This window comes from Artemia franciscana, chromosome 17, assembly GCF_032884065.1.
Source record: "Artemia franciscana chromosome 17, ASM3288406v1, whole genome shotgun sequence".
Classification (NCBI taxonomy): domain Eukaryota; kingdom Metazoa; phylum Arthropoda; class Branchiopoda; order Anostraca; family Artemiidae; genus Artemia; species Artemia franciscana.
In genome coordinates, this window is record NC_088879.1 from 33,960,946 (window position 1) to 33,974,487 (window position 13,542).

A 13,542-nucleotide genomic window follows, 5' to 3' on the forward strand; every position below is an offset into this window, starting at 1 on the left:
CAAAAACTGAAAAAAAGTTACGGGTGGCAGAGCGCATGGGAAACATTTAACTTGGGTTATTTTATTTCAGTATGCAAAACACAATAATAATTAAGTCAAATAATGAAGCCACTGTTATTGGACTTTTCAAATACTCTAAACAAAATGGATACAATTTTAACCAGATGAATTTGGAAAAAAGAAGACTTGGGAGGGAGCTGATTGCCCTCCAGTCAATTTTGATTCTTAGAAAGGTCCCTAGGAGCTTTAATTTCCAATCAAATGAAGCTCTTCTGAAGCTTCTACATGTCTTTCTGTACGAAGTGCCTTGATGGAAGCAAAAGATACATAAAGCCCACCTAGCCCCTTTTAGGGAAAGATATTGCGCTACTGCGCAATATCTTCATAGGGGAAGATATTGCGAAAAACTAATTTGTGTATACGTGTGCTTTAACCTGATCTGATTTCTGAACGGACTCGTCTTCTTATAACAATGAAAGCAATTAAAAAAAGATCATTACGAAGAGACATTTTGGAAATGATGTTGTTTGAGCGATAGAAGATGCCACACTCCTATACCTGTTTATTATGATATAAATATGTGAAATTTTAGCCCAAATGTACCTAAGCCACTCTGCGCATGGGTGTGGCAATTTTAATAGACAACAAGCAACATTTGAATGACAAAATAGGTTTGGCACTAAAACCTTTTTTACTAGCAATTGAGTTAAGCTAATCTACTTGTAAATACATGCAGAGAATACTGAGGGTGCGAATACAGAATCAAAACACACTATGTGTCTGCTGGTTGTCAAAAACGCACCAGCAATATCTCGCAAATGGCTAGCTTTTTGGATATGTTGATCATAAATATGATGGCAAAGGCCATAGGATGGCCTCCCCCTTTTTCTGAGCCACCCGAAACACTGATCAAAATATGAAATAGCCACACTGTTCAAAACAGTCTGTAGCCATGCCTCTGAAGATATCATATTCCAATATGCGTAAAGGAGGGAACAGCCCTTTTCATATGCGGAGTAATTTCTGTTCGTTTTAAGTTTTAATGTGCCAATTCTTTAAAAGAAGATATCATTGTAAAAATGGGGAGGGGGTGTGTTTAATTTTGAGTGTTTCATTAAAGACTAAGTAAGAGTATAAAGATGAACCTTTTGGGAAATGCTGAGGGGGATATTAAACTAGATCGAAAGACGCTTAGTGCATCCTGGTTATCAAATAGATATTATAGTAATATTTTCGGAGTGGCAGGGCATTGACTTTATACTTTCATGACCAATATTATTACTACCAGAGGTGAATAAACAGCATTTCTTATTGGGGGACAAGAGGTGTCTGTATCTAGATTGTCAAGGGGCATGGAATATATAATATTTTTTCTCCTCATTATGGGGGGCAAGTGTCCCTTAGCCCCCCATCCATAGAAAATCCCCTGTTTACTACTACTGTGGCTGCTGCTATGACTACTTGAGACAGCAACTATTTGCAACTTCAAACACGTATACCTGAGACGGGTAGTGAGACTACTTGTAGCAGCAAGAGCTGTTGGTCCACGGTTCTCACAGAATGCCATTTGTTGCATTTTTTAGTGACTTTTTTGTATGTCGATTTTACACATTCATGATGCGAGAAATTCCTGTTTACTTAATAAAAACAGGGATTTCAGTGATATTTAGGTATCCCTAAACATCAGTAATCCCCTTAGTAATCCCCAAATAATTTCGTTTTAAAATTTGCTTAAAACGCTGGTAGAAACACAAATACAACATAAATTGCATGCCCCTTAGGTATACGAGTTTTTCAAGTATTAAAGAAATTCCAAGTGGTTGGTAGATCGAACAGTTTAAGTTAAATCAACAAAATATTCCATAAAACTCAAATAAATACTCTCAACATATTCTTCTAATTGCTCAAAATATCTTAAACCCCAAAGATAACTTTAGTTTATCGTTTTTATCCTTTGAGCAAATTATTAAAATTATCAAAATTGTGATTCCTATGTAGAATTCCATCTCTAGAAGTCAGAGATTTCTAGAATCCTAGCATTTCCAGTTGTAGAAGTAAGATAGGGCAAAATTAAGGACAGTCTTAAGTAATCAACTATCTTTTTAGGTTACTACTATTTTCTAAGAAATAAATCCAGAAATCAAGTTCTTGTTGCATTCGTATTACAATATATATCCACTTGCCACACCCTTTACCCTATACCTTGGGCTCTACATGAATTCAGACATTTAGGGAAAAGGAAAAAAAGTGTTACTCCATAAATTGTGCTTCATAGAGAGCCGATAAGTAAAATAATTTCTGCCGAAGAAAAATAATAAACTGCGGAAAAGAATCGTTATAAAAGGAAGGATCATTACGTTAGTAGGGTGTTATGGTTTTGAAATTTGTTTTGTCTCTCCTAAGTATTGCAACCGAGTAAAGGAATACACAGTTACTCCATGCATCTTAAATCGATTTCCTTGCACGTCTGTGTCACACACATGGGTTGTGTGTTAGACGTAAACAGTAAGTTTAAAACGACCATAATTTCAATATGCTTTCCAAGACTAAATTAAAATGGATCTTTGTGTGAGGAGAAAGACCTCGGGAGCAATCAAAGAGCTGTTGTTCTGCAGTTGCAACATCTGTGAAGTTCTATCCCTGTTTCTTATCTTCCATCAGAGCAACTTAACAATTTTTCCAAAGTATTTCTCCTTTCGAAACTTGAAAATTCCAAGACATTTGTTCTGGCCATAGCACAACCTAAACTGCAGACTGGATGTCTTCTATCCCCTCAAATTGCAAAGATACAAAACTTCAACTTTTACAAGTTATCAACTTTTCTACCACAGAAAAGAAAAATCTACCCCTTGAAAAAAATTTATATCGCTTAAACCAACTAGACAAGAGACTAAACATACCCGAATTAAACCGAAATAAACCGAATTTCCATTTGAAATTCCTTATAGCTAAGTGCTCATTCAATCTGGACCTATAGAAGTCTATATCTGAAATATAAAAACTAGATTAAAAGGACAAATAAAAATATAATCAATTTATTTTTGCAGTAAAAATACTAATTCAAAAAAAAATACTGCTGTGTTTTGTTTGTGAGTTTCTTCTCCTTTTTGTGAAGCAAGCATCTCTTCTTTTTCATGTGTACTGGTCTCAGCTTCGCGAGTAGTAATCTAGTAGTTGTCTTCTAAGTGTAGCAAGTCTCAGCTTCTTAACAAGTCGTGGAAAGCCTCCAGGAAGTAAACTGTCTCAGTCGAAAGGGAAAAATGGGAAAGGAAAAACATTCCAAACTAGCAAGGCATCTTGGAGTGCATATTAACAAATAATTTAGTATCATCATTGAAAACTGAAAAGAAACTGCCCCTCCCCTGTGGTTTTGAAAAATATATTTAAATTAAACTAAATTTCTATTAAGCTGCCTTTAGATTATGCCCTGTAGTTGTGTTTAAATACTTATCTATAAACTCAACTTACTTGACATAACCTGAAATAAGGCGACATGGACTGAACGTGCTTGAATGATAAGCTGGAACCCTGGAAATAAAAGTCACAATTAAAAGGGTAAGTTTAAATTTTAATTTCGTTCAACTTATTTATGTAGGCCTATTTGCTTTTCTCAATGTGCTTTTCAATGTGTTTGACGTATTATATTCTGATGAAACTCTGCTAAGCAAAGTAACAAGTTTTATGAACTTGAACTAACTGGAATAAGCTAAGGAGATCATATACAGATTTATTTTTGAAAACTTATCTATATCCAAATAAATTCTAAGCTAGGGGTTGGCAGCTCAAGAACCGTGGGACACAGAGACCCATTTACTGATTTCAGGTGACTCCCCTTAGTTCCTAAAAAAGTAGAATGAATAAAAATAACTTTGTCAAGAGAGCACGACAGGTATAATTACAAGGCCTACGTAAAAATAAAACCACTTAAGTCTATCTTCATAGACGTATAATCCTAATAACAAAAAAAAATTTAAAAACAAAAGAACCATTCTGAAGTCAAAATCTTCAGTCAAAATCCACATTTTATAAGTTAATGCTGTCCGTTTTAAATGTTTTTAATGCTGCTGGGAGATGCTGCGCTCCTAGAGGCACTGCTTCCCATTAAATCAAACAGTTCGTGGTAACGAACTGTAGTAAGGAGCGACCCGGCTCAATAGTAAACGAAACTCTAAAAAACTGAATTTTGATGCTAAAATATACATCAAAAGAATCAAATTTTCACGCTGATTTTAAATATATAAGTTTCATCAAATTTTGATATATTTGTCATCAAAAGTTACGAGCCTGAAAAAATTTGCTTTATTTTAGAAAATAGGGGAAAACACCCCTTAAAAGTCACATAATCTTAATGAAAATCACATCATCGCATTCTGCGTATCAGAGAACCCTATAGCAAAATTTTCAAGGTCCTATCTACAAAAATGTGGAATTTCGTATTTTTTGCCAGAAGACAAAGCACGGGTGCGTGTTTATTTTTTTTTTTCAGGGGTCAACGTATCGACCAAGTGGTCCTAGAATGTCACAAGAGGGTTCATTCTAACAGAAATTAAAAGCTCTAGTGCCCTTTTTAAGTAACCAAAAACTGGAGGGAACCGAGGCCCCCTCCCACGCTCATTTTTTCTCCAAAGTCAACAGATCAAAATTTTGAGATAGCCATTTTGTTCCACATAGTCAAAACCATAATAACTGTGTCTTTAGGAATGACTTACTCCCCCACAGTCCCTGGGGGAGGGGCTGCAAGTTACAAACTTCGACCAGTGTTTACATATAATAATGGTTATTGGGAAGTGTACTATCGTTTTCAGGGGATTTTTTTGGTTTTGGGGGTGGGGTTGATTGGAAGGGGCTATGTGGGAGGATCTTTCCTTGGAGAAATATGTCAAGGGGGAACAGAAATTCAATGAAAAGGGCGCAGGATTTTTTAAATTACTATAAAAAAAAACAATGAAAAAATAAACATGGAAAAGTTTTTTTTCAACTGAAAGTAAAGAGTAGCATTGAAACTTAAAACGAACAGAGATTATTACGCATATGAGGGGTTCTAAAAATACTTTAGCATAAAGAGCGAGGTATTTAGGAGGAGATAAATACCTCGCTCTTTATGCTATAGTATTTTTAGTAGTTTCAACTATTTATTCTACGGCCTTTCTGATTCAGGGGTCATTCTTAAAGAATTGGGACAAAATTTACGATTTAGTGTAAAGAACGAGGCATTAATGAGGGTACAAACCCCCTCATATACATAATAAAAATTAAAGAATATAAAAGTTTGTTACGTAAGCTAATTCTTAATTTATGTATATTTTTTACTAATAAAAAAATTCGTTAAAAATTAAAATTTATAGTTGCCTTTTTATGTAACCGAAAAATTGCATGGCAACTAGGCCTCCATCCCTTATTTCTCAAAATCGTCTGATCAAAACAAAGCGAAAACCATTTAGCCAAAAAAGGAATTATTATGCAAATTTTATTTTAATAATTTACGTGTGGAGAGCCAAAATCAAATATGCACAAACTCAAAAACGTTGAGAAATTATATAAAAAAACTAGTTTTTTTAACTGAAAGTAAGGAGCGACATTAAAACTTAAAACAAACAGAAATTACTCCGTAAATGAAATGTGTTGTCCCCTCCGCAATCCCTCGCTCTTTACGCTAAAGTTTCACTCTTTGCCACAATTCTGATTTTTAAAACAATTAAAAGCTTTAGCGTAAAGAGTGAGCGATTGTGGAGGGGACAACACATTTCATATACGGAGTAATTTCTGTTCCTTTTAATTTTTAATGTCGCTCCTTACTTTCAGTTAAAAAAAACTAGTTTTTTTATGTAATTCATTATGAGCCCAACTCTCAGCCTATGTACACCATTCTGCCTGCCTGAGTAACTAAATTCTATATTACCTAACTGCATGTTAGGTAATTACATGACTTTCCCTCAACTGGTTATGTTCTTCTATCAACAAGAGTCGACAAGCAATCCAGCACAAGCAACCTCAAGCCTATTACCTCTGACTCTTTATATGTTCATGCATACATATTTTATACTACTATGGGAATGGTAGCCTATAATTAATAACTTGGCTAGAATGAGGTGTTTCATCCCCAAAAAGCCCACAAAAACAAACCCTGAAGAAATATACATAAATCAGAATCCAATGCAAACGCTGTGTATAATACAATTTCCCCGACGGATATAACGGATATAACTAGTAGTAACAGTTTTGGTTGGGAAAACTCATGAATGGTCCATCAGAATTATATTCTATACTAGCTGTTGGGGTGGCGCTTCGCGCCACCCCAACACCTAGTTGGTGGGGGCGCTTCGCGCCCCCCCCAAGCCCCCCCGCGCGCGTAAGTCGTTACGCGCCATATTAGTTACGCGCCATTGTAGTTGTGTCCCTATGTCCCACCTGTGAATATATATAGATATATATATATATATATATATATATATATATATATATATATATATATATATATATATATATATATATATATATATATATATATATATATATATATATATATATATATATATATATATATATATATATATATATATATATATATATATATATATATATATATATATATATATATATATATATATGTTTTTAACTACGTAAAACTTGCGAATATACAACATTCTTTGCTGTCCCATTGTCTGTGCATATAAATAGATTTTCAGGTTTACCGACTCTTGAACATGCAACATATAATGGTCCATGGGAAAACAATCCGTATTCAGATCTATACCTCATGATTCTAATGATTGCCCTTGAGCTTTGTTGATGGTGATTGCTAATCGACCATTCCCTGAGTCGCCATCGTCATTTATATATCCCCCTGTGCACCCCGGCGTCCCCTTTGTAGTTATGTCCCTGTGTCCCGGTCGTCATTTATATTCCCTGTGTCCCGGTCGTCATTTGTGTCCCGGTGTTCCAGTCTGTGATTTCTCTTTGAGTGTCCCGGGCGTCATTTATATTCCTTGTGTCCCGGTGTCCCGGTCGTCATTTATATCCCCCTGTGCCCCCCGGCGTCCCCATTGTAGTTGTGTCCCTGTGTCCCGGTCGTCATTTATATTCTCTGTGTCCCGGTCGTCATTTGTATCCCGGTGTCCCGGTCTGTATATACATTCGTTTTTTAGTTTTGTTTTTCTCCTTTATTTTTTTCCTTTTTTCTTTTTTTTCTTTTTTAGTTTATTTAGATTTTTATATTTTTTAGTTTTTTTATTAGTTTTTAGTTTTTTTGTAGTTTTTACCATTTTTTTAGTTTTTTTAGTTTTTTTTTTTTACTTATGTCCTGGTCGTCATTTATACTCCCTGTGTCCCGGTCGTCATTTGTGTCTCGGTGCTTGTTGATTGCTAATTTATATTATATTTATATTTATATTTTTTATATTTATTAATATTTTTTTAGTTTTCGTTTTCTCTTATTTTTCAGTTTTTTCCTTTTTTTTAGTTTTTCTTTTTTAGTTTTTAGTTTTTTTTTTTTGTTTTTTACCTTTTTTAGTTTTTGTAGTTTTTTTAGTTTTTTAGCTTTTTTAGTTTTTTTATTAGTTTTTAGTTTTTTTTTTTAGTTTTTGCCTTTTTTTAGTTTTTTCAGTTTTTTTTTTAGTTTTTAGTTTTTTACCTTTTTTAGTTTTTTTTAGTTTTTTAGCTTTTTTAGTTTTTTTTCTTTTTAGTTTTTTTTGTAGTTTTTACCTTTTTTAGTTTTTTTTCTTCTTTTGTATTAGTGTGAAATAATTCAGACGTCATATGCGGACAAACACGACGTCACTCGACAGACAGACAGACAGACGTAACCCACAAACAACTTATTTTTATATATATTTATTCATATTTTTTTAGTTTTCTTTTTCTCTTTTATTTTTCAGTTTTTTCCTTTTTTTTAGTTTTTTTCTTTTTTAGTTTTTAGTTTTTTTTAGTTTTTTACCTTTTTTTAGTTTTTTTAGTTTTTTTTAGTTTTTTAGCTTTTTTAGTTTTTTTATTAGTTTTTATTTTTTTTGTAGTTTTTGCCTTTTTTTATTTTTTTCAGTTTTTTTTTAGTTATTAGATTTTTACCTTTTTTTAGTTTTTTTTTAGTTTTTTAGCTTTTTTAGTTTTTTTTTTTCTTTTTAGTTTTTTTTGTAGTTTTTACCTTTTTTAGTTTTTTTCTTCTTTTGTATTAGTGTGAAATAATTCAGACGTCATATGCGGACAAACATGACGTCACCTGATCCACAGATCCACACACAGACAACTTATTTTTATATATATAGATAAGACCAAGCAAGTAGGATTTCCTTTTTGGGGATGGGGCCGAAGGAAGGAGCTTATGACGGAACGGAGACATCAAACCATATGAAAACACTGGAAAACCCAATATTTTATACCCAGCCTATCTTGGTCGGGGCATTCGTCAGGGTTTATAGTACAAGACAATTAAAAATTATGGGAAATATCACCTCACCTGGGGTGCGTTATCTCTAATCCACTGTTCAAGGGTAGAAATATTATGTATGATGATAACGCCTGTCGTCCAGTTGCACGCGACTTTACACAGAAGAAGACTGTTCAGAACCATTGACGATATGAAGTAAAACAACTAAAAATAATTTTTATATAAGGGTGAAAAACAAAAAAGTACAACATGTTCTGAATATCAAAACGATTATGACATAAAGTGTCCCAAAGAGTTTTCCAAAAAACACAGAACTTAAAAACGTCAAGAAAAACGCAAAAATAGATCAATTCTCCATTTCTTTTTTTTGTGCTGTTGAGGATATCAAGCCCGAGCAGCATTGCGCAAAATCGTAATAAGGCCTTTTCTAGCGACCTTGTTGACCACACTGTTTTCAGATAGTCTGTTCTGGCGAGACACCGTTAATCAACAATCACGTTCTAGCGACAAACTAAGGTTTTATTGGTCAATATTGTTGATGTAAACGACCAACAGTTGAAATCGTTGATTGTCACACTTGATGGTCAAATTAAACGAGAAATTTTAAGGCATGATGCCAAGAGAAAAATTTGTCTTTGTTCTTACAATTTTAGAATAGAAAAAAGTTACTTTGCCATAAATCTTGCTATAATTATTATTAGTTTGAATTCCTATTAAAATTAAATTATAAAAAAATAAGTTTTTTAACTGAAAGTAAGGAGCAACATTAAAACTTTGTAAGGATACAACATGCGACTGGGGCCCTTCCTCGACTGGCAAAAATACTCTTTTCTTAAAACCTTAGACCGAGTTAAAAAAAAATTTAAGCCTCCTCCCATTGAGAAGTTTTTACAGGAACTCTTAAGCAAATAATAATACCAAGATTTTAGGGTTCAAATAACTAAAGATGTCAATAATGATACTTCGTCGCTGTGCAAAGCTGCCTAAGGCAAATACCGCTCCGTAGTTTATTAGTAGTAGTTGTTGTACTAGTAGTAGAATCATATGCTAATCACAGGAAAATAATCCTAAAAATAATGGAATTTAGGGAAAATGTACTCCCCTGATCCTCATATGACCTAATTAAATATAAAACGGGCCTTAAATATAAGGAAAACGTCATTTTAAAGGACGACACACCTTTCATCGGCATATGTAGATAAAATTATCAGTAGATGCAATTCTTGTTGTTCTAGTCAGCAGCAAAAACAAATCAATATTGATTTAAACGTTGATGGATCTGCTAGTCTCTGCGTCTTAAACTGTCCTTTTATTTTTTTTTTATTTATTTTTTTTTTTTTTAACCCCACCGAGACTCATCCTCAAGGCTGAACTGTAAAACACACTTTTTCACGTAAAGCCTATGGCATGAAAAAATCATTTCAGCTTGTAACAGATTACTGTAATTGCAAAGAAATCAAAAAGTTCGTGGTAACAAACTGTAGTAAGGAGCGACCCGGCTCAATAGCAACAAAAATTCTAAAAAATGGGGTTTTGATATCAATAGCTACATCAAAGAAAGTTTAGTCTTACCCATCAAAAGTTAGGAACCTGAGAAAATTTGCCTTATTTTAAAAAATAGGGGGAAACAACCCCTAAAAGTCATAGAATCTTAACGAAAACAACACCATCAAATTCAACGTACCAGAGAACCTTATTGTAGAAGTTTCAAGCTCCTGTCTACAAAAATGTGGAATTTTGTATTTTTTGCCAGAAGACAAATCACGGGTGCGTGTTGTTTTTTTTTTTTTTTTTTCCTGGGGTCATCGTATCGATCAAGTGGTCGTAGAATGCCGCAAGAGAGCTCATTCTAACGGAAATGAAAAGTTCTAGTGCCCTTTTTAAGTGACCAAGAAAATTGGAGGGCAGCTAGGCCCCCTCCCACGCTCATTTTTTCTCCAAAGTCAACGGATCAAAATTTTGAGATAGCCATTTTGTTCCGCATAGTCAAAAACCATAATAACTATGTCTTTGGGAATGACTTACTCCCCCACGGTCCCTGGGGGAGGGGCTGCAAGTTACAAACTTCGGCCAGTGTTTACATATAATAATGGTTATTGGGAAGTGTACAGCGTTTTCAGGGGATTTATTTTTTTGTTTTGGGGGTAGGGTTGAGGGGAGGGAGCTATGTGGGAGGATCTTTCCTTGGAGAAATATGTCATGGGGGAACAGAAATTCAATGAAAAGGGCGCAGGATTTTCTAAAATTACTATAAAAAAAATTAAAAAATAAATATGGAAATTTTTTTTCAATTGAAAGTAAGGAGTAGCATTGAAACTTAAAACAAACAGAGATTATTACGCATATGAGGGGTTCTAAAAATAATTTAGCATAAAGAGCGAGGTATTTAGGAAGAGATAAATAACTCGCTCTTTATGCTATAGTATTTTAGTAATTTCAACTATTTATTCTACGGCCTTTCGGATTCAGTGGTCATTCTTAAAGAATTGGGACACAACTTAAGATTTAATGTAAAGAGCGAGGTATTAACGAGGGGACAAACCCCCTCACGTACATATTAAAATTTAAGAATATAAAAGTTTGTTACGTAAGCTAATTCTTAAGTTACGTATATTTTTTACTAATAAAAACATTCATTAAAAATTAAAATTTATAGTTGCCTTTTTATGTAACCAAAAAATTGCAGGGCAACTAGGCTTTCCCCACCCCTTATTTCTCAAAATCGTCTGATCAAAACTAAGAGAAAGTCATTTAGCCAAAAAAGGAATTAATATGCAAATTTTATTTTAATAATTTATGTGTGGAGAGCCAGAATCAAACATGCATTAATTAAAAAACGTTCAGAAAATACACAAAAAAAATTAGTTTTTTTAACTGTAAGTAAGGAGCGACATTAAAACTGAACACGAACAGAAATTACTCCGTATATAAAATGGGTCGTCCCCTCTGCAATCCCTTGCTCTTTACGCTAAAGTTTGACTCTTTGCCACAATTCTGATTTTTAAAACAATTAAAAGCTTTACCGTAAAATGCGAGGTATTGCAGAGGGGCAACCTATTTCAAAATTTCTGTTCGTTTTAAGTTTTAATGTTGCTCCTTACTTTTAGTTAAAAAAACTAGTTTTTTTTATGTAATGACCCTCAAGGATGATACCCTTATCTTTTATTTTTAGTTATATAAAACGATTAGAAACAACACATAGTTCATCATATGTAGAATAATTGTACTTAATACATTTCAATTGTAGCTCCGCTATTCTCCAACCTCACTCCCCCACCCCCCGCCATCATGTGAAAATATATAGCTCAAGTTATATATTTCTTATGCGTTTTTTGACATTGGATTTCGTCAGCATCGCTTTAATTTACGGGTAAATCGGTTTTAACCAGAGTGACTCTAAAAGTGGTATATAAGCGGTCACTAAAATAAGAGACAAAGGTAGGGTCAGAAAGGGCTAGGGTAGCAACGAGAAAAGAGTAGGGTCGTCTTTGAGAGTCAGTAAGTGATTTAAAATTGAATTTGCGACTAAAACGGTTATTATAGCGAGAAAGAGCAAAAAATATGTATTGATCGGTATGTTCCACTTATTCTTAGGTCAGTAAGTTTAACTGCTCTCTGTTTACCGAGATTACTTTGGGGTCTTCAGAAATATGAGCTTAAGTCTTATTATTGGATTATTTATAGCTTACTAATCACAACACTATATTTTTGTGTTAAGTAGCTTATATTATGGAATAGCAATATGAAATAACTTTTATTAGGGCTAAATTACAATTTTTGTGTTTTATGATCTTTTTCAAAAATCAAGTGATTTTTATGCTAATTTTAATAATTATTCTAAAATACAAGTACATTCTTCGTCTGGTAGTAACTTTGAGAGTGAGATAATAATTTGCCAAATTATTATTCACAATGATTTTAAAAACTGTAGACTGTAATAATAGAAGAAAATATGATAATCTAGTTAGTAGAAACATTCTTCATCCTACAAATTAAATATCTCATACTTTATATATGTTAACGGTAAAACCAGTTTAACTTCACTACCAGTTTAAGGCCTTTTTGAGTTTAATATTTTTCGTCATAGCTAAGACTATTTCAGCATATGATAAGAACTTCGGTAAATTTATGACAGTTCGTATTATTGACTTAACAAAAAAGTGAACTTACCATTCGATGCCTTTTTCATGCTCTTTACAAATCTATTAATCTCTTCTATTGCAAATTCAAATTTAAGCACTTTTTGACATAGCATAACCTAACTAAAGCTAACCATATTATAAATAATTTCGAAAATGAAAAAATGTAGTATTATTTTGTCGAAAACGACAGAGAAAACAGCGCTTAGAAAACGTAGCATTATTTTGTCGGAAAACGACTAATAATTCATACTTTAATTGAAAATTCGTCATTTTCAAGAACTCAGAAAGTCCTTAAATTTGAATTTGCCATAAAAGCGATTACTATATTTGTAAAGAGTAATAAAAATGCACTGTATGGGTAAGTCAATAATATGAACTGTCATAAATTTACAAGAACTTCATAGGTAGAAGTAAAACTGACTTTACAAAAAAATTGAGAGAACTCTCATAAATCAATAACAAAAACTTACCTGATGGGATGCTTGCTTCACAAAAGTTAAAATCAAACTGGCTGAACCCGAAAATTGTACAGAGCAAAGAGAAAATTTTTCCATTCAATCGGACCTAGTATTTGATTCAGCTCAAGTTTATTACGAAATCAAAGTAGGCAGTGAACTCTACTGAATCAAGCGTTTTTTATCTATATTTTCATTATACATTCGCACTTTTTGGTATAAAGCAAAAACAATTTTAAAGCTCAATATAGATAGAAACTTTCATCGACCTTGAAATCAAAAGAAAGAAGAGTATTATTGTCAATTGGACCATTAGACACTTTAAATATAATAAAAAAAGTTTTTTCAACTGAAAGTAAGGAGCGACATTATAACTTAAACCGAACAGTGATCATTCAGTATATGACAGGGACTGTTACCTCCTTTACACTAAAGTTTTTTATTGTTTTAAAAAGTAGAGTTGTGAGAAAGAGTCAAAATTTAGCCTAAAGAGTGAGGCGTTGAGGAGGGAACATCCCTTTTCATATACGGAATAATTATTGTTCGTTTTGAGTTTTAATGTCGC

At 33.1% G+C, this 13,542-nt stretch overlaps 1 long non-coding RNA gene across 1 annotated transcript; it reads right to left on the reverse strand.

The window, feature by feature from the left end:
* Positions 1-3,006: 3,006 nt before the first annotated feature.
* Positions 3,007-13,034, reverse strand: LOC136038169 (uncharacterized). Its single transcript, XR_010620142.1, has 3 exons — positions 12,993-13,034; positions 8,450-8,584; positions 3,007-3,528 (listed from the first exon to the last, which is right to left on the reverse strand). It is a non-coding gene; the product is annotated as an uncharacterized LOC136038169 (long non-coding RNA).
* Positions 13,035-13,542: the final 508 nt, after the last annotated feature.